This window comes from Mirounga leonina, unplaced genomic scaffold, assembly GCF_011800145.1.
Source record: "Mirounga leonina isolate KUSES-001 unplaced genomic scaffold, KU_Mleo_1.0 Mir_195, whole genome shotgun sequence".
Classification (NCBI taxonomy): Eukaryota; Metazoa; Chordata; class Mammalia; order Carnivora; family Phocidae; genus Mirounga; species Mirounga leonina.
In genome coordinates, this window is record NW_023270490.1 from 1,464,044 (window position 1) to 1,487,830 (window position 23,787).

A 23,787-nucleotide genomic window follows, 5' to 3' on the forward strand; every position below is an offset into this window, starting at 1 on the left:
TAAATCATCCTGGTACCTTTCTTCTCCTGGAGGTTGAGATGGGAGAGGGGCAGGGGTGGAGGGGAAATGAGGCCAGCTCTAGGTAGCCTTGGCCCAATCTGTTGACCCCCTCCAAGCATCCTCAAAGGTTGGTTCCTTGCCAGCACCCACTCCTTGCCTCTGATCCTCAGTCCAGGGGTTCTGGGTGGAGCCAACTCCATCCTGGGGGGCATGTGGCCCAGCACTGGCCAATTAGAGCACTGCACCTTCTCAGCCAATGAGAGGCTGGCCTGGGATTTTAGCTGGAGCCATAAGGAACAAAGCCCTTTCTTTCTGTTGGGGTTGCTGCTTGGGTGGCAGCCTGGAGTGTGGCATTATTCTTGCCTCTGTGAGAGGGGAGAATCTGACTGAGAGGAGCCAGCAAAAATGGACAGAAAGCAAGTCCTGGGGATGACCTCTCAATACCTAGTTGCAGCCATGCCTGGTACTGTGATGGTTCCTGCTTTGTGGGTGAGAAACTGAGGCCAAATCCAGGGTTGCCCAGGCGGAAAGGGGCAGAGCAGGGACTTGAACCCAGGCCAACTGGCGCCAGCGGCTGCGCCCTGACCCTCGAGACTCCACAGAGTCCTTTGGTGTCAGCCCCTCCCCCTGCCTCGAGTCCTCTCACCCAGCCTAGTGTTTGAACTCAGCTATTTCGGATCATCCCAAGGGAGACCGTTTCCTGCCTCTGGCAGAAAAATCAGGGGAGAAATGAGAGCCCTGCGGTCTGGCCCCACACTCAGTTTGGGCTAGCTTGGGCCAGATGAGAATTCTTTCCTTTTTTCTCTCTTTCTTTTGCCCTCCCTCCCTCCCTTCCTTCCTTCTCTTTGCCCTGCCTCCCCCTCCCACCCTCTCCGTCCTGTCTGAAAGGAAATATCGCTTACAGCAGCTCACCTCCCGCCTGGATTGTGCTCTTACCTGGGCCTCGGTGACTCCATCTCAGCCCTGCTCCGGGCCTAGCTGGCTGCATCAGGCCCTAGTGTAGCAGCCATCAGCAACACTTACTAAAATGCAGACCCCTGGGCCCTGCATGGACACAGCGGTGTTTGCCCACTGGGGGTGGGGCCCATGGAGGCAGCACTGAGGGGAGATTCGGATGCAGGTGATCTCCTGGACACTGCACGAGGGTGTCCTCGTAGGGCCTTGAAGACTGACATTAAAGGTTGTGCCAGGAGCAGGACAGGGGCTGGGGAGCTGGACCCCTCTGAGCTGGAATAGACTAGGATGGCTTCCTGAAGAAGGGGACCTGTCAGTCCTTTGGACATCTGGAGTCAAGTTCTACCTTAACTAGTTTTTCATGCAGGGCAGGTGTCATAACTTCTCTGACTCTTGGTTTACTCAGCTGAGAAGGGGAGATTAAAAAGAAGAATAGGGGCGCCTGGGTGGCTCAGATGGTTAAGCATCTGCCTTCGGCTCAGGTCATGATCCCAGGGTCCTGGTATCGAGTCCCACATCCGGCTCCCTGCTCGGCGGAGAGCCTGCTTCTCTCTCTCCCTCTGCAACTCCCCCTGCTCATGCTCTCTCTCTCTGTATCTCTCTGTCTCAAATGAATAAATAAAAAAAAAAATCTTAAAAAGAAGAATAGTGGGCGCCTGGGTGGCTCAGTTGGTTAAGCGACTGCCTTCGGCTCAGGTCATGGTCCCAGGGTCCTGGGATCGAGCCCCGCGTCGGGCTCCCTGCTCTGCGGGGAGCCTGCTTCTCCCTCTCCCACTCCCCCTGCTTGTGTTCCCTCTCTCCCTGTGTCTCTCTCTGTCAAATAAATAAAATCTTAAAAAAAAAAAAAAAAAGAAGAAGAATAGTACATGTTGAGCTGTTAGTGTGGCCCTGTGCTGGGCACTTGACGGGGAGGAATGTGTTAAATCCTCAGGCCCCCATGAGGTGGGAACTGTCATTACTTTTTCAGAAAATAACCCCAGGGCTCAGAGTGGTCAAGTTACTTGCCCCAGGTCACACAACTGGCAGGTGGCAGAGCTGGGACTTAAACCTAGGTCCTGTGTAGAGTTTTAGCTCTCTTTTCTTCACTATCATGTCCCCAGTGCCCGGTACATGCTTCTGGTGTATGTCTGTCATCGCTCATTCTCCCTAAACGTGGGCGATACGAAAGCCAGTACTTACCCTCGTGGCACAGCCTTGGTCCTCTCTCCCCACTTTGTGTGACAGAGATGGTCACAGCTGTGCCACTTAGGGTCGTTATGAGCATCACATGAGAGACTTCTAGCACCAAAGCACGTGCTCTCCATGGTCGTTAGCCAGTTTGGTCGACTGCCTTGTCTCTTCATGCTGGTTTCCTGGGTGATCCTGTCGCCCTCATAGGACAAAAAGGACTCTGCCTGGTGCTAAGCGCGCAGTAGGTGCTCAGAGGAGAAGGATAGATACGCGAGTGCCTAGCTGTGGGTTGGGCTTTGTAAATTCTCCTCATCTGACCCACTTTTCCTTGCAACCAACACAAGAGAGGGGCCCGGGGCCGGGCCTGGAATGGACCCCCGTAGATGTTTGCTGAAGGACAGAACGAGATGCCTTGCGGCCCGAGCCCTGCGCACCACCCATTGTCGGCCAGCTCGGGCTGAGCCTGGGTTTCCACATGTGCTGGTGCTGCCAGGAGGTGAGCAGACCCTGGGGGAGGCAGTTCCCGGCCATGGAGCCGGGGACCGTGGGAAGGGCTGCCAGGGGGAGGAATTTCCTTCACGAAGTTAAGCTGGGGCTGAGTAACTCCTCATCGGGCCCTGTCCGGCGGTGGCTGGGAGGGCAGGCCTGGGGCCGTGGGACTCCCCAGTTAGAGCTGAGCCTGGAGCTCCGCCAGCTGCAGCCCTTGGGCCTCAGACTCTGCCCCAGGATGAGGAGCAGCGTCCAGGAAGCGGCCCTGTCTGCTTGCATTAGTCACGTCACCTTTCTGAGCCTGTTTCCTCATTGGCACCAAGGAAGGACAGCTGTCCTAGTGTGGCGGGGCTGTTCTGAGATTCGGAGGGGTCCCACGTGTCAGGCTGGGGTGGGTTTTATCGTATGGAGGACAGGAGCTTCCTGGGAGTGAGGACGGGCCTGGCCTCCGAGGCAACGGGCCCGGAGGGCCTTGGGTGAGTCACTTCCCTCTGCAAGCCTCGGCTGCCCCCAACGGCCTGAGCCTGAGACAGGAGCAAGAATGTTCTCAGAGGCAGGAACTTTTGAACCGTAAAACCATAATGAACAGATTTAGCAAACACAAAAGCAAGATCAACAACAATAAAAGACCCAAGGTGCCCACTTAAATTTGAATTTGAGATAAGCAACAAATAAATTTTTTTTTAGTATAAGTATATCCTATGTAATATCTGTTAGTGTAGGGTGCCTGGGTGGCTCAGTCGGTTAAGTGGCTGCCTTCGGCTCAGGTCATGATCCCAGAGTCCTGGGTTCGAGTCCCGCGTGAGGCTTCCCTGCCCAGCGGGAAGTCTGCTTCTCCCTCTCCCTCTGCCTGCCGCTCCCCATGCTCGTGCTCGCTCTCTCTGTGTGTCAAATAAATAAATAAATCTTTAAAAAATATATATTTGTTAGTGTAAGTGTATCCTATGGCGGGCCCCGTGGGAGGCATCTTGTTCACTCTGCCCCATTTCTTTCTGGCACAGTCCTGTGAGGTGAGAATGATCACCCATGTTTACCCACAAGGAAATGGAGGCTCAGAGAAGTGTGTCCACCTGTCCAGGAGCACTCGGGCTGGACGTCCTGACGGAGGGCCGGGGCCTCACGTGCTGGGGGAGAGCCTTTGGCAGAGCCTCTCTGATGTGGGCACGCTCACGATCCACTCAATTCCCAGATGGCAGTTTCGGGAATCCTGCGCCAGCCTGGCAGCTGCCTTGCACTTTCCCCCTGCCCTAGCCGTCACCTGTTGGGGAAGTCCCTGTGGGTCACCCAGTGCCGGAGGCTGTCACAATCAGGATGTGAGCCACAGAGCTGGGGCGACAGGACCCCCAAGATGTGTGAGTAGAGGGGATGTCCAGAGAGAGGGAAACAGACGCGCCTGGGGTCACCAGGACTAGCTTGGTCACAACCCCTCATGGACAAGCCCCTCACAGATACCCTGGGTGTGGCCTGGGTTGCGAGGGGTCCCTGGACTCAGCCCTCTCCCCCTCTGCATGCCCTTGGGGAATCCTTGGCCCCTTTCTCAGCTGAGCCCCGTCCCCTCTACAAAGAGGCATGCATTCACTCATTCACTCACACATTCATTCATTCATTGATTTGTGCTTTACTCCCACAGATATATCTGGAGGCCTGCTAGTTGCCAGGCATGGGGCACCAGGGGATACACCAGAAAACAAGGCAGACAAAAAGCCTTGCTCTCGTGGAGCTGATGGTTTCGCAGGGGAGACAGATAATAGACATGTAAAGAAGATAAGTTCGAGTGGGAAAAGTACTAAGATGGAAATAAAGCACGGGTGGTGATGGAGCGTGATTTCAGGGGCCCCTTAGGACAGGGCAGTCCAGGAAGGCCTCCCTGACGAGGTGACATATGAGAAGTCAGCAGAGAAGCAGCTCGTCTGGGGCAGATATGGAAAAAGTGCTCCAGGTAAAGTGATTGGCAAGTGCAAAGGCCCTGGGGACAAAGCAAGCAGGACAGTGAGAAGGTGTTGCTGGAATTCAGTGAACCAGGGAGAGCCTGGTGGGGCTGAGGGGCCTGGGGGTGAAGCATGCAGGGCTGTGCAGGTCACAGCTGGAGATCCTCTCGGTTCCGTGAGTCACCTCCTCCAAGGAAGCTTCCCTGATGACCCTGGCTAAACTCACCCCTTTTCATTCTTCCTAACACTCACTGTTATGTGGCATCACAGTCTCCATGTATTGGGCGTATGGGATGTATTGTTTTTCTTTCCCCATAATTACAATGTCAGCTGGGCTGAGGGACCCAGAGTCACCTATTGGCTGCCACGTGGCATGGAAAATGTGGCCACAGGGACCCAAGCATGGGTGCTGTTGACGAATAGCAGGGAAAAGAGGTCCTGTGTTTTGTGGATTGTGGTTTTGACTCGATTTCAGTCTCACACGCCAACTCTGGAACCCAAGCCCTGAGTCCAACGAGATTCTCCCGAAATAATGTTAATAATCGTGGCTGCCTTTCATTGGGTGCTTGCTGTCCACCAAGCACTGTGCTAAGCACTTTTTTAAAATTATGGTAAAATACACAGAAAATGGACCGTTTTGAAGTGTGCAATTCAGTGGCATTCAGTACACTCACAATATTGTGCAACCACGACTATCCAGTTCCAGAACATTTCCATCATTCCGAAAGGAAGCTCTGTACCCATTAAACAGTCACTCCCCATTCCCCCCCCCGCCTGCAGCCTCTGGAAACCACTAACCTACTTTCCATCTCTATGGATTTGCCTCCTCTGGGTATTTCACATTCACGGAATCACGCAACATGTGGCTTTTTGTGTCTGGCTTCTTTCACAAGCTTGTCCACGTTGCAACATGTATCAGAACTCTGTTCCTTTTTATTGCCGAATAATAGTCTATTGTATGGATATACCACATTTTTTATTCATTCATCAGCTGATGGACATTTGTTTCCACTTTGTGTCTATTGTGAATAGTGCTACTATGAACGTTTCTGTACAAGTTTTTGTCTGAACATCTGTTTTCAGTTCATTTGGGTATATACCTAGGAGTGGAATTGCTGGGTCATGTGGTTATTCTATGCTTAATTTATTGAGGAACTGCCAGCTAAGCGCATTTTCAAGTGTCCACGACCTTGGCGAATTCTCACCAGCAGCTCATGAAGGAAGCTCTGCATTGCCCCATTCTGCAGCTAAGGAAACTGAGGCTCAGAAAGTGGAATTCGTGAGCCAAAGTCACACTGGTAAGAAGTAATGAAGTTGGGTTTGTTGGATTCCAAACGCTCTTGAGCTGAAATGGGAGAGAGAGGGAGTGTGAGAACAAGGCAGTCTTCCATCCATGTACAGAGGAAACTGAGGAACAAGGTAAAAGCCAGCGTTTCTCTTCAGACTTGCTTGGGTTTCAATCCCCCTTGCTCTTTCCTGCCTGTGTGACTTTAGGCAAGCTGGTTCACCTCTCCAGCCTCTGTCTCCCCGTCAAATGGTGCTTATAAGGATGAAACGAGAAGTCTGCCTCTGCTGTTATTGTTATATTTCATTATACTTCTTCTGACACGAGGGTGAGGGTGTTTTCCAGGTGTGAGATCTCATGCTCTTGGTTTAGGTGGGGCTGGGGGGACAGCGGGGAGTCAGGGACTTGCAGAATCTCCTCTCCAGTCGGGCTTGGGGGGCTGGCAGGGGTGGGCGGCCCAGGCTGGAAGTGGCATCCACCTCAAAGTCCCATGTCCATAATGACGCTGGATGTTTCGGATGGGAAAACAGTGCCTCATTTCCCAGAAATGCTAGGGATGCCACCTCATCAGAAGGGAAAGTATTCTGGGTCCATTAATTTCCCCAAACCACACTGTATTTTAGGCCAGAAAGAATAATAACTATGGCTTGTTAAGTGGACACCAGAGAATAAAAATCAAACTTGGGCATGTAACTCAAGCGGGAGGGACGGGCTGACTGAGGAGTTTCACAGATGAGCTTTCAGTGTGGGCACAGGGTGGGGCGCCCAAGCCGCTTTGCTCCACTCGGCACAGACTCAGGCTTGCAAATGTGGAGAACCCTGGGAACATTTGCTGAGCACTTGCTCTCTGCACTGGTTTGTTCAAGATGCAAATCAGCACTGGAAGGTATTATAAGCCCCACTATACCGATGGAGAAACTGAGGCCCAGAGAGGTGAAAACACTTGCCCAAGACTGAACAGCTAAGAAGTGGCTGAGCTGGGGTTTGAACCCAGACAGTCAGGATCCAGTTGGAGCCTGCACTCTGAACCACCATGAGCCTTTCTCAGAGGAGGCCAGGAAAATGTTTCATGCTCTGCAAAATTAAGTGACCTTGTCTGGCTGAGGTCACTGCCTGATGGCCAGGAGGCTGCTGATGGAGGAAATGGGGAGGGGGTAAAGGCACCCCAGGAAGTGCTCTGTGTCTCATTTGCTGGGTGATTTCCTTCCTGGACTCTTGGTCAAGTTGTTTCTTGGTGAGTGTGTGTGGGTTGGGGGGTTAGTGAGAGAAGGGAGAACCCCCAGCTCTGAAGTTGAGGGACTTTGGGATCCGAGGCCAGGTCAGCAAGCCCTGCCTGGGAGGTGCCTGGGGAAGCTTGCGGTCTGTCTCCGCTGGTGAAGGCTCGGCTCCACCCAGCCTGCCGGCGGCCTTGGACTTGCCAAGCGGGCACAGCCATTTGGGCACCATACCCCCATGGCGCCAGGTCTGCTGTGTGACCCGGGCAAGTGTGACGGCTTCTCTGGACCTCAGTTTCCTCCCCGGGAAAGTGGGCATAATCACCACACGCAGTCGGCAGGGTTGCATGGTCCTGGTCGGGACGGCTGCTCTTATTCCCGCTGCCGCCAATAGGAATCCACGTGGAGTGTCTGCCCTGCCCAGGGGAGGACACCCTTGGCCTGAGCCCAGTCGAACGTCAGGTGGGAGGGTCCTTGGTGTGAGCCAAGCCTGGCTCCTGCCCGGCCAACCGCCCAGACGCCTGCCTGCCCGGATGTGGAGGGAGGGAAGGGGGAGGGAGGGGGGAGGGAGGCCCCTTGTCTTCCAGACTCCTGAGTCACAGTTTCCCGTCCCCAGCAGCATCAGGCGGGAAAGGAGGGAGGTGGGTGGAGGAAAGGGGGGGCAGTGGGCGGAGAGCTGAGATCCCAGTTGTGGCCGCTGTTGGGTGGGACAGACAGAAAACCATCAGGCAGGAGCAAGTCAGATACTAAGGGGGTCTTGGGGTGTCGGAGTGGGATTCTCGTGCCCGCTGGGTTACAGGCAGCAACAGCAATCCCCCAATTTGCCTAATGGCCCTCTGGCCCGGGTATACACACTACACTCAGCTTCATGATCCTCTCTCTATTTCTTGAGTTTGTTGATTAGGTTCCAGCCTCAGGGCCTTTGCACTTGCCATCTCTTCTGCTTCGAACATGAACACTCGGAGGGATTGGTGCTTTTTCAACCTCAGGCTTCAGCTTAAATGTCACCTCCTTAGAGAGACTCTCCCTGAGCACCTGTGCTTTAAAATGTGCTCTTTCTACTCCCCTTCTCAAGTTCTCCAGCTCAACCACTCATTCATTTATCTGCCCAAAATATATTCAGCACCTGCTGTGGGCCAGACCTTGCTCTGGGCACATGGGATAAAAGAGTGAGCAGAGCAGACAATCTCCCTGCCCCCATGGAGCTATCATTGTACCAAGGGAGATAGACAAGCACCAATGAATACGTCGTACAACGTGTGGTGGTGAGGGTCAGAAGGGAAGAATTAAGCACAGCTGGAAGAGCCAGAATGCCAGAGAAAGTGGTCTTCATGTTGGGCAAGGGTTGAAGGAAGATGTCTTTCAGGAAGTGATGCGAAGCAAACATTCGAAGGCAGTAAAGAGGGGCCTGTGTGAATATCTGGGAAAAGAGTTTCAGGCAGAGGGAACAGTAAGTGCAAAGGTCCTGAGGCAGGAATACAGTTGGCATAATCAAGGAACAGCAAAGAAACCAGGGTGGTTGGAGCAGAGTAGATGAGGTAGGATAAGGTCATTGAGGAAATGGGGTGGGCAGATCGAGCAGACCACAGTGAGGATTTGGCTTTTGTTCTGAGAGTTGGGAGCCTCTGGGGAGGGTCCTGAGCAGAGGGACAATGGAGGTGGTGAGACATGGTCAGATTCTAGATAGACTTAGGGGGAGAATTGCCCTATCTCAGTGATGGATTGCGGTGAGGGCCAGGGAAAGAGAGGTGCCAAGATAATGCTTCGATTGGAGTCGGGACCTCAACCATCCAGGCAGACAGACAGGCTCCCCCTACCTCAACCCTACCCTGACAAGAGGCTCAATCTTTGGGCCAGGACCCCACCCCCCAAGTGAATGAAGGCTTCTAAGGTCAGGCCTGAATCTGTCGGGTAGGGAACAGCTTCCCCCATGGAGGGCTTCTGGGTATGGGGGGTACCCTAAGACTTCCCTTCTTCTCTTTCATAACCAGCAGGCTAGCCAGGGCCTTGGTCAGGCCTGGGAGGGGGCTGGGTCCTTTCAGAGCCACGCAGTGGGGAAAGGTGAAACAGAAGCCAGTGGTGAGGGGGAGAAGCAGGCTGTGGCCAGCCCAGCACCCACCCTTCTCATAGACTTAGTGTCTCCTCCCTCTGGCCATGGCCCCCTACCCCCAGCACGATTAGGCCCATGGGATGCTGTTCAGAGCCTCAGCCAGTGACTCAGCAGGAATCACCCCAGACAGGAGCCAGTGCCCAGACCAGAAACCACCCCTGACCTGCCCGGCTGGACAGGAACAGAGACCAAGTGGGCAGAAAAGCCCACGGACTAGGATAGCTAGAGGGAGATGGCATGTGAAGACTCCCTAGTCCAGATGCAGCTCTTAGCCACCTGCCCGATGGTGCCCATTGGGGCCTGGGTCACAGTTTTAGGTGGGGGTTCTGCCAGGAGGGAACCTGGGGCTCCCACCAGGGGTCCACTGAGGCCTTGAGGCTCATCCTGGCTTCGCTGGGTCATGTTGGGTTGCCATGGTGTATCATGTCCATTCCACTGCATTGGTCCTGTTCTATTGAGTGCTCTGGTCTGTTCTAGAGCCTTCCATTCCTTTCTATGCTCTTGTGTTTCTTTATGTATGCATTCAGCAGATATTTATTGAGAACCTACTGTGTGCCAGGCAGTGTTCTAGGTGCTGGAGTTACAACGTTGCATAAAGCAAGACCGCAGCCCCAGGGAGTTCATAAGGGAGACTAGCAACAAATAAAAGAACAAGGTTAGGTGGTGGAGAGAGCTGTGGAGAGCAGTGACCAAACAGACCGTAGACTAGAGCTGTGTGTGTGTGTGGGGGGGGGTGCTACTTTCAGCAGTGGGGTGGGATGGGGTCAAGAGCGGCCTCATGGAGAAGGTGACATTTGAGCAGAGACAGGAAGCAGGAGTTATTCCCTCTGGGAAAGGAAATAACACCCATTCTAACGCTAGCAATACGCTCTGACAGCCCATCCCCTTTCCTGAGCCTTTACAGGACTAGCTCGTTCTTTCTCAACACAACTGTTATATTCCCCATGGCACAGATGGGGAAACGGAGCCATGCAGCTATCTGAGGGTCAGGAAGAGCATTCCAGGCAGAGGGAACAGCAAGTGCAAAAGCCCTGAGGCAGGACGGTGCCTGATGTGTTCAAAGGACAGCCAGGAGGCCAGTGCGGCTGGAGCACATACCAAGGGGGACAGTAGAAGACACGGGGTGGGAGGACAAGTCTTCAGTGCATTTTGAGCAATTTAAGGATTTCCAAGAATGTCTTTGACTTTGCACCGCATAGAGCAGTGAACCTCACCCCCTGAAATGAATCTGCAGGCATTTTGGTCGTAGCCCTCCCTGTTGAGGACCTGATCTTGCCAAACAGACTTCCCGCTGCCTTCTGGAGCTGGGCCAGCTGTAACAGGGCCTGGGACTGGTTCGTTCATTCATTCATTCTTTCATTCATGTATTCATTCATTCCACCAGCATCTACTCAGCTGCAACATCGAGGAGCAAGACAGACACGGTCGGGGAGCTAGAAGTCCAACAGGGGACGCCCAGAGGGAGGATCCCAGAGACCTGGTGGAAAAACTGGAAACGCCAGTTGCCCCTGGGGAGCGAATGAACACCTGCTCCTAGAGTAATGAGGACCGAGCTGTACTGGACCAGCTCGTTGATTCTTATATCTGTCACTGCCCCCATTTCACAGATGGGGAAGAGGAGGCACAGGGAAGAAAGGGGCAGGATGCGCAGAGCCAGGCTTTACCCCTGGGCGCTGGGTTCAGGCCCCGCCCTCTCGGTGTACCTGATGTATCCCACCCGGGCTGCTCATCACGCGTGGAGCGAGGGGGCTTATGGACAGGTTTATGCTGTTGTCAGGGAGGAAACGATTTTTTTTTTTTAAAGATTTTATTTATTTATTTGAGAGACAGAGAATGAGAGACAGAGAGCATGAGAAGGAGGAAGGTCAGAGGGAGAAGCAGACTCCCTGCCGAGCAGGGAGCCCGATGCGGGACTCGATCCCGGGACTCCAGGACCATGACCTGAGCCGAAGGCAGTCGCTTAACCAACTGAGCCACCCAGGCGCCCGGAAACGATTTTTTTTTAATTGATAAATCGCAAGCCCAGCCTGAATAGCCACTGCTGGCGGAGTGTGGGGCAGGGAGGGATGCGAGGTGATCTCAGATGGGCGGGCTGCTCATCGTCCAAGGTGGGCGTCACGGCGCAGGCCGGCCGGGGAGGCTTCGAACGGCAGGTCCGTGCAGAACGTGTGTCTGCGTCCGGTGCTAAGGGTCTGTCTGTGTATCCACGTGTGTCTGTCTGTGCCTCTGCGCTGTGCGTCTGGTTTGGGGCTGTACGTGCTTCTGTGTTGGTCGGTGCCTGTGGGTGTGCCACGAGTGTGTGTGTGTGTGTCTGGGATTTCACGTGATTGTGTATGTGCAGGTCTATGTGTGTCAAAGGTCTGGTGTTTGTGTCGGGGGCCCGGACACACGTGCTGATGTTATTGTGTGTGTTGAGCGTGTTGTGTGTCTGCTGTGTATTTGGAGGTGTGCGTGTGCACGTGAGTGTGGTAGGAGTGTCTGTGTTCCTCTGATTGGGCTATGGTCCTGGGGGCGCGGGGGCAGGGGACGACCCTTCCTGCAGACATGCCCAGACTGCAGCAATGCCTCCCCATTGGCGCAGACAGATCTGGGCGGCAGAGGTGAGTGATGCGTGCCCCTCACACTCAACAGCAACAACGAAATGAGAAGAGCGAGGACTGTACTAAGAGCCACATTCTCTGTGTGTTGAGGGAGTCAGCACGTGGCCCCAGGAGCCCGGAGGCCTGGGTTCAAATCCTCCTTCTGCGCTTCCCGGCCAGTGGCTCTGGGCCGTGGGCTCAGCCTCTCTGGCCCTTGGTCTCCTTACGTCTTAAGACATGCCAAGCTCTTGGCTTTACATCAAAGAGGAAAGCCTTCTTCCTCCTCTCTGGCACCAGCCCTAGGTTCATTTGACAAGTAAGAAAACTGGGCCCAGAGAGGGTGAGGCCCTTGCCCAGGACCACCCAGCCAAGAAATGGCCGATCCAAGATTTGAAACTGCCAAAGGTTGTCTGTGCCCACAGACACACACCCGTCTGCAAAATGTGCAAGCTGAGCTCACAGAGCCACTTGGAAGAAGCCCCAGGCTATGCACGCACTCGTAGGCAGGGCCCCGGCTAGAGAAAGGCCCTGAGGTCAGCAGTGCCTGGAAGGATCAGAGGGCTGTTCCTTCCCAGCAGGGGTTGCAAACTCCGGTGCCTCCAGGGCTGCTCTGGGGAGCCCAAACCCTTCCTCCCCTGACCCCTGCCTAGAATGTCACATTTGGTCTTCTTTCCCTGGCGTTAAGCAAGGGGCAATGACTCCAGTTGCCTAGTGATGCCAGGCAGGTACTTACATGAGCAGAGACCGGGCGATAGGGTTTGGTGGGGACTGTGGTGGCCGGGGATTCATTGTCATGTAGGAAAGGGGCCCATTGCCCTGGGAGCACGGGAAGTCTGGATTTTGGTGGAAATCTGTGGGCAAGGAATTCCAGTTGTTTTAAACCCTGTGGGGGCCAAAATGACTCCTCTGTCCTTCTGTGGGTCTGGCTGGATCCGAGGGCCCCCAGTTTGTGGGCTCAGCTTGTTGGCTGAGGCCAGAGGCTGGATGCTTGCTGGATGCCCTAGAGAAGTCCCAGGGCTCTCTGCATTCACTTTTCCTGGGGCCTGGGCTGGGGGAGGACCCACACGGTAGAAAGCTGGGACTCCGGGGAAGGGCCAGCCCTGGACAGAGCGAGGAGGCGCTGTCCTGCCTGCGAAAGTCATTTCTCAGCCCCACCTCCACCCTGCCCGTCTCCTGGCGTCTGCCGGGACCTTAATGGATAAAACATCCTGCCAATGCCGAAGTTTCCCCCTCCATCCTGAGATGGGAGCCAGCTCCGGGGGAATGGCTCTGGGCACCTGGATGGAGTGTGTCAGTCAGGCTGTAGAGTCCCAGAGTTCCCGCAGGGCAGGGTCTTTATGGAAGGCTTCCTGGAGGAGGGGGTGGGGCTAGAAGCAGTTCTGTGGCTGCTGGCCCAGGACTCAGGACACTTGGGCTCCACCCAGACCCCCACGAGGGCAGTGACTATATCATCTGTGTCCTTAGCTCCCAGATTAGAGTCTGGTACACAGTAGGCACTCAGTAAGTTTTTGTACAATGAAAAAACAGAAAACAATAGCTTTAGAAAGCAATTTCCCTGTGCTAAGAACTGTAACCAACCCTGTGAGGTAGGTGTTATTATTACCTCCGATCTTATACAAGAGGAAATAGGCACAGAGAGGTTAAGTGATTTGCCTAAGGTCACACAGCTAGCATGTGACAACCCAGACCCAGGCCTGTCTGCAAACCTTGGTGGGCATATCACTTCTTGAAGGTTTCCGTATCTGTCTCTGCCCGGGGACTATGAAGGCCATAAAAGCTGAGTGTGTCTGTTTTGATCCTTGCTCATCTACTTTGTCCTGGCACACAGTAGGTGCTCAGTAAATCTTTGCTGAGTAAATTACAAATGCCCTGACCCGTCTCTGAGTCCTCAGACAAGTCATTTCTCTCTGAGCCTGTTTCCTTATCTGTGCAAGGAGCATACTCTGAGTAACGACCTCATGGGTTTTTCTGACAATGAAATGATTCGCTTGGTAAATCCCTACCTGCTGAACATGTGTTTTCAATGAATTTGGGCCTGGCTAAATGCCTGGCACACAGTAGCTTTTCAGCAAAGGCTATAGTGACTTCGACGGCCCAAGGAGGGGTAAGTTGAAGGAATAGGAAAAAACACTCAGGGTCTGGTTCTGCCTGCTGTGTGACCTTAGGCAAGTGCCTTGCCCTCTCTGTCCCTGGGCCTCTATCACCTCAGTTAGGATAGGGGATGACCACAGTGACAGCCTCCAGGGTTGCTGGGAAACCTAGTGAATTCCATAAAAACCGGAACCAGTCCGCCCCCAGCAGGTGCCCCCACGCTCCCCTCCCCCAGCCCCTGAGCCGGAGGTTCCCCAGCGGGCCAGGGTGAGTGAGGGGGCGGCAGCCAATGGTGTCTCTGCAGAAGGATGAAGACCCCTGCCTGCTGCCTCCCCAAGCCAAAGCAGGGTGCACCTGCCCCAGGTCATAGAGCACAGGCAGGGAGCCGAGAGGGTGGGGAGCAGACATTCTGGGGGTCTCCGAGGACAAGCCATCCATTGTGGCCTTGTGGGTGGCAGGGGCCTCTCAGGGCCTGAATGAGGGTGAGGAGGCAGGGGCAGGTGTGGGAGCAGGTGTCCACTGTCATCTCTCCGCATTACCCGGCAGGAGGGAGGGGTGGGGCGGGGAGTGCCCCCCAAACATGCCCTGGAACCGGCCTGGCTGGTCGGACACCTGTCCCCAGCTGCTTCTTGCCAGGAACCATCACAGGCATGAGCCAGGCCCCGGGTGAGGGGGGCGGAGGGTCTGGAGCCGAGGGACCTGGGATGGAATCCCAGCCCTACTCTTTCAGGCTGGGGACGCCGGGCAAGTTACCTCATTTCTCTGAACCTGTTTCTTTATTCACAAAATGGGGCTGCAACTCCCTTCTATGAATTTTCCAGGCACACGTGAGGCATGGGGCTTGGGGTGCTCTGAGAAATGCTTTGGGGGCTCAGGCTGCTCACAGATTCCCCCCCACACACAAAGATTTTATCATTCTTTCACTCAAGAAACATTTATTGGGCACCTACTGTGTGCCAGAACCATGCCAGGCACTGAGGACACAGGAGAGGGACAAGCGAGGCTCCTGTCCTAGGAAGAAGACAGACAATCCATGGGAAAAAGAATGAGCCAGAAAATTCCAGACAGGCGATGAAGATTCAAACAAAGGTGCTAGAGGGGGACAAGGGTGGGAGGTCAGGGAGGCTTCTTTGCGGAGGTGACACGGAGTGACCTGGAGGAAGGGCCGCAGCGGCCAGAGAAGAGCTGGGGAGTGGGCTCCCGGCAGCCGGCACCACCAGGCAAACGTCCTGATGCGGGGGCCAAGCTGGCTCTGCATTTACAGAGGAATGGCAAGGAGGCCCCTTGGTGAGGGGGTCTGGCCTGGGGGGACCCTCCTGCCCTGTTCCCAGGGGCTGAGGCCAGGGGGCAGGGCAAGGGCCAGGCTGGAGGAAATGGGGCCAAGCCCCTGGCCAGCAGACTCTCCCGGGACTGCTAATATCCCGAGTGCCGGTGACGAGACCCAGCCCCGGGTGGCGGGGGGCCGGGGGCCTGGGCCTCCATAAACAGCCATGCCTCGTAAAGCAGATCAAAGCCGCCTGTCCGAGGAGCCCTGGCCACTTCCTGCACGGCCCAGAGCCCCCTAGCTCGTGGGAAGGGCCTCACCTGACCTATTCTGGCCTGCCCTTTATCCCTAGGAAAGAAAAGCGGAGCACAAGGAGGCCACATCCTCCAGACCCTCAAAGCCCTCCGCGGTACCTGTCTTGAATCCACTTCACTCCCCTTTCTCCCGCTGCTGCCTACCCCGTGATCCCTTCTGTCATTCAATCCCTGCAACTCAGCCGGGGTCCCAGCTCTTACAGATTGGGAAAGTGAGGTGCAGAGAGGTACCTGGACTGATCCTGGGTCCAAGGAAGCCAGGACATCCTTCCCCGAGGGCCCCAGGGATCTCTCCGAAGGCCAGCCTTCCCCGTCTAGCCCCTGCCTGGGGTAATAATGGTTCTGTTGAGGGAGCATGCGCAGTGTGCACTATCTCCCATTTTATAGAAGAGGGAGCTGGGCTTCAGAGGACAGCCACCTGCCTGAGGCCACACTAGCCAGGAGACGGCAGAACTCTGATTCAGAGTCTGTGACTACAGAGGGGGAGACTGAGGCCCAGAGAAGGGAAGGGTCTTGTCCAAGGTCATGCAGGCCCTGATAGGGCCTCGATCCCCACCAAGGTCGGGCTAGTGCTGAACACCAGAATCTCAGGCCGGGTCTTCCCACGGCCCTGGTGGGGTCGGGGTGGGGGCACCGCCTGGCATTTCCTGTTTATTTGGGCAGGACTTAGGGCAAGACCTGAGTGAGGAGCTGTGGGGAGACTTCCCATGGCCCCTCCTCGCTCTCAGGCAATAACCCGGGCTGAGGGGGGCCAAGCCCCCACTTTCCCCCAGGATGCAGGCGGGGGCGGGGGGGCAGAGGTTGGAAGCTAGTGTCCTGGCTTCCGTGCCTCCTCTCCCTCATTATCTGTGTGTCCTTGCCCCTCTCCCCCCACCCCACCCCAAAGTCTCTGCATCCTTGGGTCTCTCCCTTTTGTTTTTTTAAGATTTTATTTATTTGAGAGAGAGAGTGTGTGCGTGGACGAGCGGGAGGGAGGAGCAGAGGGAGAGGGAGAAGCAGGCTCCCCGCTGAGCAGGGAGCCGATGCGGGGCTCGATCCCAGGACCCCGGGATCATGACCTGAGCTGAAGGCAGACGCTTAACCGACTGAGCCACCCAGACGCCCCGGTGTCCCTTTCTTACTATCCAATGAGTAGACTCAGCCAAAATCCCTGGCCCTCAGGAGAGACCGAGGTCATGACCTTGGAGAATCACTTCCCCCTTCTGAGCCTCAGTTTCGTCTTCTGTCAAGTGGAGGCATTGCAAAGGTAGAATGGGGAGTGCCAGCTCAGCACTTTGGGAACTCCAGTGCCCCGGGGGGAGGGAGTCATCAAGGTCCTGACACTGACCCGACAGGGTTTCCCAGACGGGGAACTGAGGCAGTAGAGGTCAGGAGACCCACACAAGGACACAGCCAGCGGAGGGCTCCCCCCTGCCATTTCCTAAGAAGTAGCTGTGCAGTGTCAGGAAGACACGTGATCGTGTCAGGCACACTGAGTTCAAACCCTGGCCCTGCCCCTCACTGTGTGGCCTCAGGCAGGTCACCCTATCTCTCTGGGGCTCAGTTTTCTCTTCTGCAAAATGGGGAGAAAACGAACCTGATGGCAGGACTTTTGAGCTAATTAAGCATGTAAACCACCAAAGGCAGAGCCTGGCACCCAGTAGACCTTCAATTCGTGGTAGGTCTTCCCAGAGGGGAGGCTGTGCTGGGCCATCTTGGCTCCGTTTGGGGTGGGAAGGGCCCCTGGCTGGAAAGGGTCAAGAGTCCATCTCGTGTGGCTGGTCAGTGACCCCTGCTCTATGTAAACAGGATCCGGTTCTTCTGCATCTCCACCCTCCCTGGGGCTGGTGCGCTGGCCACAGCCGCTGCCCTTTCTTATGCTCTCGGGCACTTGGCCCTGCTGGCCTTGCCTGCTGCACCCCAGCCACGCTCGCTCGCTAGTGCTGTTCTCCAACCTGGCCCCTTTTGCTCCTCTGTTCTCCCAGCTCACTCCAGCCTCAGGGCCTTGGCACCTGCAGGTCTCCCTTCCCAGATTCCCTTTTCCCCATATTTCTCCTTCTTTAACAGAGATTTTATTTTTAGGTTCTATCTTTAGAATCTAAAACAGGACCTAGAATATTCTGGGCATTTAATAAATATTTGTCCTATAAGTAAATGAATGAACTTTGATTTCTGATCCAATGTAAGAGTCTTTGTTTTTTAGTAGACCCGCTCAACCCATTTACATTTATTATTTACGTGGATATGTTTGGTCTCATTTCTTCCTCTCTTCTGTTTTCTATTGACTAACTGAATGAATGAATGAACGAATAAAGCAGAATACATTGTGATTACTGGGGTGGGCTGGAGACTGGGGCTTCTCCAAGCTGCCTTGGGCGAACCAAGGTAGGAAGAACATGGGACTGACCTGGGGAGACCCCTCATTCTTTTTCCTTTTCTTAAGATTTTATTTATTTATTTATTTATTTAAAATAATCTCTACACCCAACGTGGGGCTGGAGTTCACAACTCCAGGATCAAGAGTGGCATGCTCTACCGATCGAGCCAGCCAAGCACCCCAGGGACCTGTCATCCTTGCAAGTATTTATCCCACGGCTCTCTGTCCCCCAGATAAGGGCTTATCTTTGTCTCTCCCAGTGTCCCTCACCCCTTGCCTCCCACCCCCACCCCCACATCCCCACAGGAAGTGCCGGGTGTAAGTATGAGTCTGGATTCTGGAGCCAGATCCCCTTCCGGCCGCAGGTGCCCTGTTCCCCGGTGGTGGGGTCTGACATCCCCCGCCGCGTGTAAGGTGGCGGTGGTAGTTTTCACTTCCTACAGTGATGGCATGGAAAGGCCCGAAGGGCGTGACTCGGGGCAGAGGGCTTCGCACGGTGCTGCTTGGCTTCGCGTGCTCAGTAAGCGTCCGAGGTGACTGTGCTATTATTGTTCTCGTACCTCAGTTTCCTTCCATTGTACAGGAGGCCGCTTGTCACTTCCTTGTAGGCACCTCAGGGTCCCGCCTCAAAGTCTGCAGCTAGAGGACTGTTCGCCCCCCCGCCCCGCCATCTTTCTGCCCCAGCCCCAGAAAGGGTCCTTTGTCAGGACTCCAGGGGTCCCCAGAGGCCTGACCTACCACCAGGAGGTGGGGAGAGGAGTCAACACTAAAGTGTGGAGAGCAGTTCGTTCCTACCCTGTGGCTACACCAGCGTCATCCCCATCACACAGATGAAGAAACTGAGACGCCCCGGCTCATTAAATCCACAGACGCGGCCTGAGCAACTACTATGCGTGGGCTCTGCTGGGCCCTCTCCCATGGGGCTCACGGCCTAGTGGGGAGGACGGAGGATGGAAAAAGCCACCCACCCTGCAGGATTTAAATCAAGGGTCTTGCCCTGCCCCTAAAAGTCTCCCACAGAACCTTCCAGCATCCCTGAAGGGGTGGTGGGGGGCACCACTCCCTTAGCACAAAGGAGAAAGTGAGGCCAGAGAGGGGCATTCCTGGGCAGAGCCGCCAGCTTCCTCGGGGTGTGGCAGCCTTCCTGCCTTTGCACCAGCTGGTGCCCCTGCGGGAATATTCTTCCTCAGCCGCGCTCACTGCTCAGGCACCACTTCCTCAGGGACCCTTCCGGGCTGGGAGGGTGAGGTCAGGCCCTGACACTCCTGCTCAGCGCCCAGCGCCCGAGGGTTTCCTCTCCTATAACCTCTTCCCTGCCCACTCCCACTGCTCCGCTGGCTTTACCTGGCGCTGAGTAGGTGCGCCATCCATGCGTGAACCAGCCCCTGCAGGGGCGATGAGTCAGGGAGACGTCCCCCCCCCCCCCCGGCTCTGCAGGTGCACACGGACGGGAACCTCTCTCCTCCTCCTCGGTGGCTGCACTTCTGCATTTCAGCTGAGGGATGACTGCATTGCTGGCGAGCATCGAGCATTGTCTTCTCCAGAATGTGAGCTTCCCAAGGACGGGGATCTCTGCCTGTTCCCTGTGTGTCCCCCACAACTAGTACAGGACCTGGCCCATAGCAGGTGTTCAATCACTATCTGCAGAAAGCAGGAAGGAAGGAAGGAAAGAAGAAAGAGAGGGAGGGGTTGCAGTTCATTTATGCAGTTTTTCCTTCGTTCATTCAGCAAATGCTTATTGAGCTCCGGCTGCAGGCTCGTTTGGGAACGGAGCATGACCAACATAGGCACAATTCCTGCCCTCGGGGCACTGACTTTCTGGTCCCTACAAACAATTGTGATGTTGGTGGTGAAAAGCGCTATGGGGAAAGGGAAAGCGGGAGGGGCTGCTGACAGGGTGTCTGGGCTACTGCGGGGGGGCTGCTGGGAGGAGGCAGCAGAGGCAGGGGCAGGTCCCAGGCTCCCCTCCCCCAGCTGGCAGATGCGTGGCTGTCGTAACTGTGGGCAGCCAGGGTTGCCAAATGCCACCACAGCTGCGTCACTGAGAGCTGGGAGGGCCGGTGGGGGGCCGGGGAGGGTGGGGGGACCAGTGGGAGGGGCCCCCACGCCCAAGCTGGCTTCAGCCCGAGTCATGCAGAGCTGGGCAAAGCCTGCCTGATGTCCACGGTCAGTCACTCTGCATAATGTGGCTACATGGCTACTCGCTGTACGGACCATTGTCAACATACCTGAGCATCCATGTTCCCACTCCGAGAAAGAAAACGTGGCAGAAACCACGGAAGACGCTGTGCATGCCCTGCCCCCCCTCCAGAGGTGACCTCATCCTGAATTCGGTGTCCATGACCTTGTGTGTGTTTTCATAATGTTACTTTCCTGGGTTTGCTCTGCGTGTCCCTGGGCAAGGCACTTACCCTCTCTGGACCTCGGGTTGCTCCTCTGTGTGATGGGAGCAGTCACACTCCACCGTCAGAGGACCAGTGAGGATTTAACCAGCTCATCTGTGTAAAGTGTTTGGATGAGGGCCTGGTGCATAGTAAGCTCATTATTGTGGTGTAACTCCCAGGACCGCGGGAAGCAGACATCAACTGTGTCAAGAATGCAACCTTTGAGCGAGCTCTCTCCTGGTGGTGCCCGAACCAGCAGCTGGCTGCGGTGGGGCTGTGAGGTGCTGAGGCTCTCATTCTGGTTCATTCCGCTGCACTTCCTATGGGGTCTGCCTCCCCCATCAGCTCAGTAAACCCAGGGTCCATGCCTGCCTTGTTCTCTGCTGTCACCCCAGCTCCCAGCCCCGAGTCTGGAGACTCCCAGGATGGGTTTGTGGAGTGAATGAAGGGGACTCAGTTTCCTCATCTGTAGGATGGGTCTCATCATAGGAATGAGAAAGTGCCTGATGCACAGTAGGTGCTTTGTAAACTTTGTTTCCTCCTCTCCCAGCTCTACCCCCTCTCCTCCTCCCCCCGGGCTAGCGCTGGAGCCCACTGCCCTCGGGGCATCCACGATGCCAACTGATCCAGGCTCTCCACTGACCCATTCATTCTTGCATTTATACATTCATACATTCATTTCTGCGTGCATGCATTCAACAATTTTTTTAAATTTTTTTTTTTTTTGCGCACCTGCTGTCCTCCAGACTCTGCTAGGATCTGGGGATACCGAAAGGAATCAAACAGGCAAAAATCATCATCCTGGAGCTGACATTCTGTCAGGGGACACAGCCATCGGACAACAGTGTGACCCAAGCTAAGATTCCCTGGGGCCAGGCAGGGGGAGCCAGGGGAGGCACCTGCTTAACCCAGTCTGGGGGTTTGGGGAAGGCGGTGAGCTCAGACCAGAAGGGTGGGGAGAAGTTAGCCAGATGAAGGGTACAGAGGGTGTTCCAGATGGACAGACTGTGCAAAGGGTGAGGTAGGGCTGGCAATTTGGTGACCTGTCTGTGGCTTGGCCTGGATGGAGGGGAGGGGGGAGGTGGAGCGGGGGTGGGACCTTATCCTGAGAGTTGGGTGGTGAGCCGGGAGAGGCCTGGCTGGATTTAGGTGCCACAAGGTTTGTTCTGGCTGCAGCATGGGGTCTGAACTGGAGAGGTGAGGCTGGAGGTGGGAAGATCAGAAGGGAGGCTGGAGTCCTGTCCACCCATCAGAGGAGAGCAGACGGGCAGGCGTAGGACAGCACAAGGAGGTAAAAACCCTGTAGGTTCTGGCCCGGATCTGGGTTTCCCTGGAAACAGGCCCAGGATGTGGCTGCTGATGAGACTTCCCATGTCCTCCCAGGGGACCGGATCAGGCGTCAGCACACCTCCACCACGAGGACAGTTGGGCAATGGCCCTTGGCCCTCCGACTGCTAAGCCCTGTGACTGGCCAGGTCCTTCGGGGAAAGGACCCCCCCCACCAGCCCCATGCACATGACGTCCCACCAGAGTGTTCGTGTTACAGTTAGCACCAGCCCAAGATGGAAACAGCCCAATGATGCATCACCCGAGGCCTCATCAAATTCACCAGGATCCATCCAGACAGAATATTCTGGAGCCTTGGGAGAGGCAACATGGTATAGAGGCTTAGAGCACAGACCTGGGAGCCTGACAGCCTGGGCCTAAATCCCAGCTCTGCCAGTCACTGTTAGGCAGGTGCCTTGTTGCTCCATGCCTCAGTTTCCCCATCTACAAAATAGGGACGATGAGAATAACAGAGCCTCTTAATAGGATCACTTCAGCCTTATGTCTGATTACTTAATCCATGTCAAGCATCTAGAATTGTGCCCAGCACATAGTAGGTCAGAGGTACAGAAGCCTTTGCTGCTATTATTATGACCATGATGATGATTAGCTGCAGTCATGTTAGAAATACGGATTAATCCAAGGGAGAGAAAAGGAAGGGGCAGGACAGAATGTAAAGTGGGAGGCAACTTGTAGAAAAAGGCAAGAAGAGTAAGCAGATGGTGAGTGTGCAAACACTTGCATCGAGGCAGGAGACCCGAGACACTGGCAACATTGAGTTCTCCAGTTAGAGGGAGTAGAGACCTGGGAGGAGGGGGTTAGGGACCCAGACTTTTCACTCCACACCCTTTCCACCCTCTGTGCTGTTGGGTGTGTGTGTGTGTGTTTCTCCCATGCGCTTGTATGTATATTCAAAACCAAACACCAGAAAGCAATTCTGCAAGAGGTTTCCTTCGGGAAGGCCCCAGATCCCCCCACCCCCACCCTCCCCAGCCCTCCCCCGCATCCTGGCCTGTGTGTGGCCCAGTCTCGCCGCTGCTGGTTTTCAGAGCTCTAGGCCTTGGAGCAGGTCCGAGCTGGAGTGCCCTGCAAGAAAAGGGGCTCCTTGGAGACCCCCAGAGCGGCCTCGGCTCCGGGTGGTGCGGGGTGTGGGGGCTGGGGGGGTCCCTACTGATGAGAACTCCAAATGCTCCCCAGCCCAGGCTGCTAATCGCTTCCAGATTGGCCGGGTCAGGGCCAGGGCCGCCGCCGCCTGGCTCCATAAACAGCCCATTGCTCCAGATGGTGGCTGGCTCCAGCCTGGCGAGCAGGTTCACGGGGGGCTGGGGGGGCGGCAGCAGGTGGAGGACCCCCACCCTGTCTCGTTGGGGCAGGGAGGCCCCAAGCAGCCGGCCTCGGCTGCCGCTCATCCATGCTGCTCTGAGTCAGGGACATGGGCCAGAAGGGGCTGCAGAGCTTGAGCCCATTGCTCAGAGGAGAGAAACTGAAACCCAGAAGGGTCAAGGGACGGTTCAAGGTTGGCGGTAGACAGAGGAAGGGGCTCCTGAGGTTGACACTGGGTTTGCTTTGTCTCTGTGAATCCAGCACACAGTGGGGGCACGGTGAAGACCCAAGGAGGGAAGGGAGGGCGGGAGGGAGGGAAGGAGGGAGGGAAGGAGACAAAGAGGCATATTGCTTCCTGCGTTCAAATTCTGGCTCTGGATTTTACTCCCGGAGCAAATAAACTATTTTTGCTCTCTGGGCCTTACTTTCTTCATCTGTAAAATTGGAATGGCTGGAGCTCAGACTTCAGCGGGTTGCTGGAAGAGTCCGTGAAGTGGCTCCTGTGAACCGCCGGGCCTTGTGTGGGTTGCAGACCTTGCTCAGTCTCCCTCCCCCTCTCCCTGACAGGCCTTCAATTCCTGCTTCTGGGAGCACAGGGGCCTCCTCCGGGAAGCTGCCCTGACTTCCCCTCAGACCTCTCCCTTTGTGCCAAGCACTGTACCCTTCCCATGGCCTCTCTCACGGCTCCCCACTGGAACCCCTGCTATGGACCCCCGGGAGATGAGGGGATGGAGGGTCAGGAGGTCCCTGGGCTATACAGTCTCCACCTTCTCGCCCTGTAAATGAAGACACAGGACGTCACGGAGGGAGCGGGACATGGCCAAGAAGAGGCAGAGCTGTGCACCAGAGCTCCTTCTCCTGGTCACAGAGCTCCCCCGTCCCAAGTCAGGAGACCCGGCTGCTTCTCCCGGCCCTGCCCACTGACCCGAGAGCCCACAACAGGTCGGCTGTTGCCCTAGTTGATTCTGGGTTGTGATCCCCCAGAGAAGGGGTGTGGAGC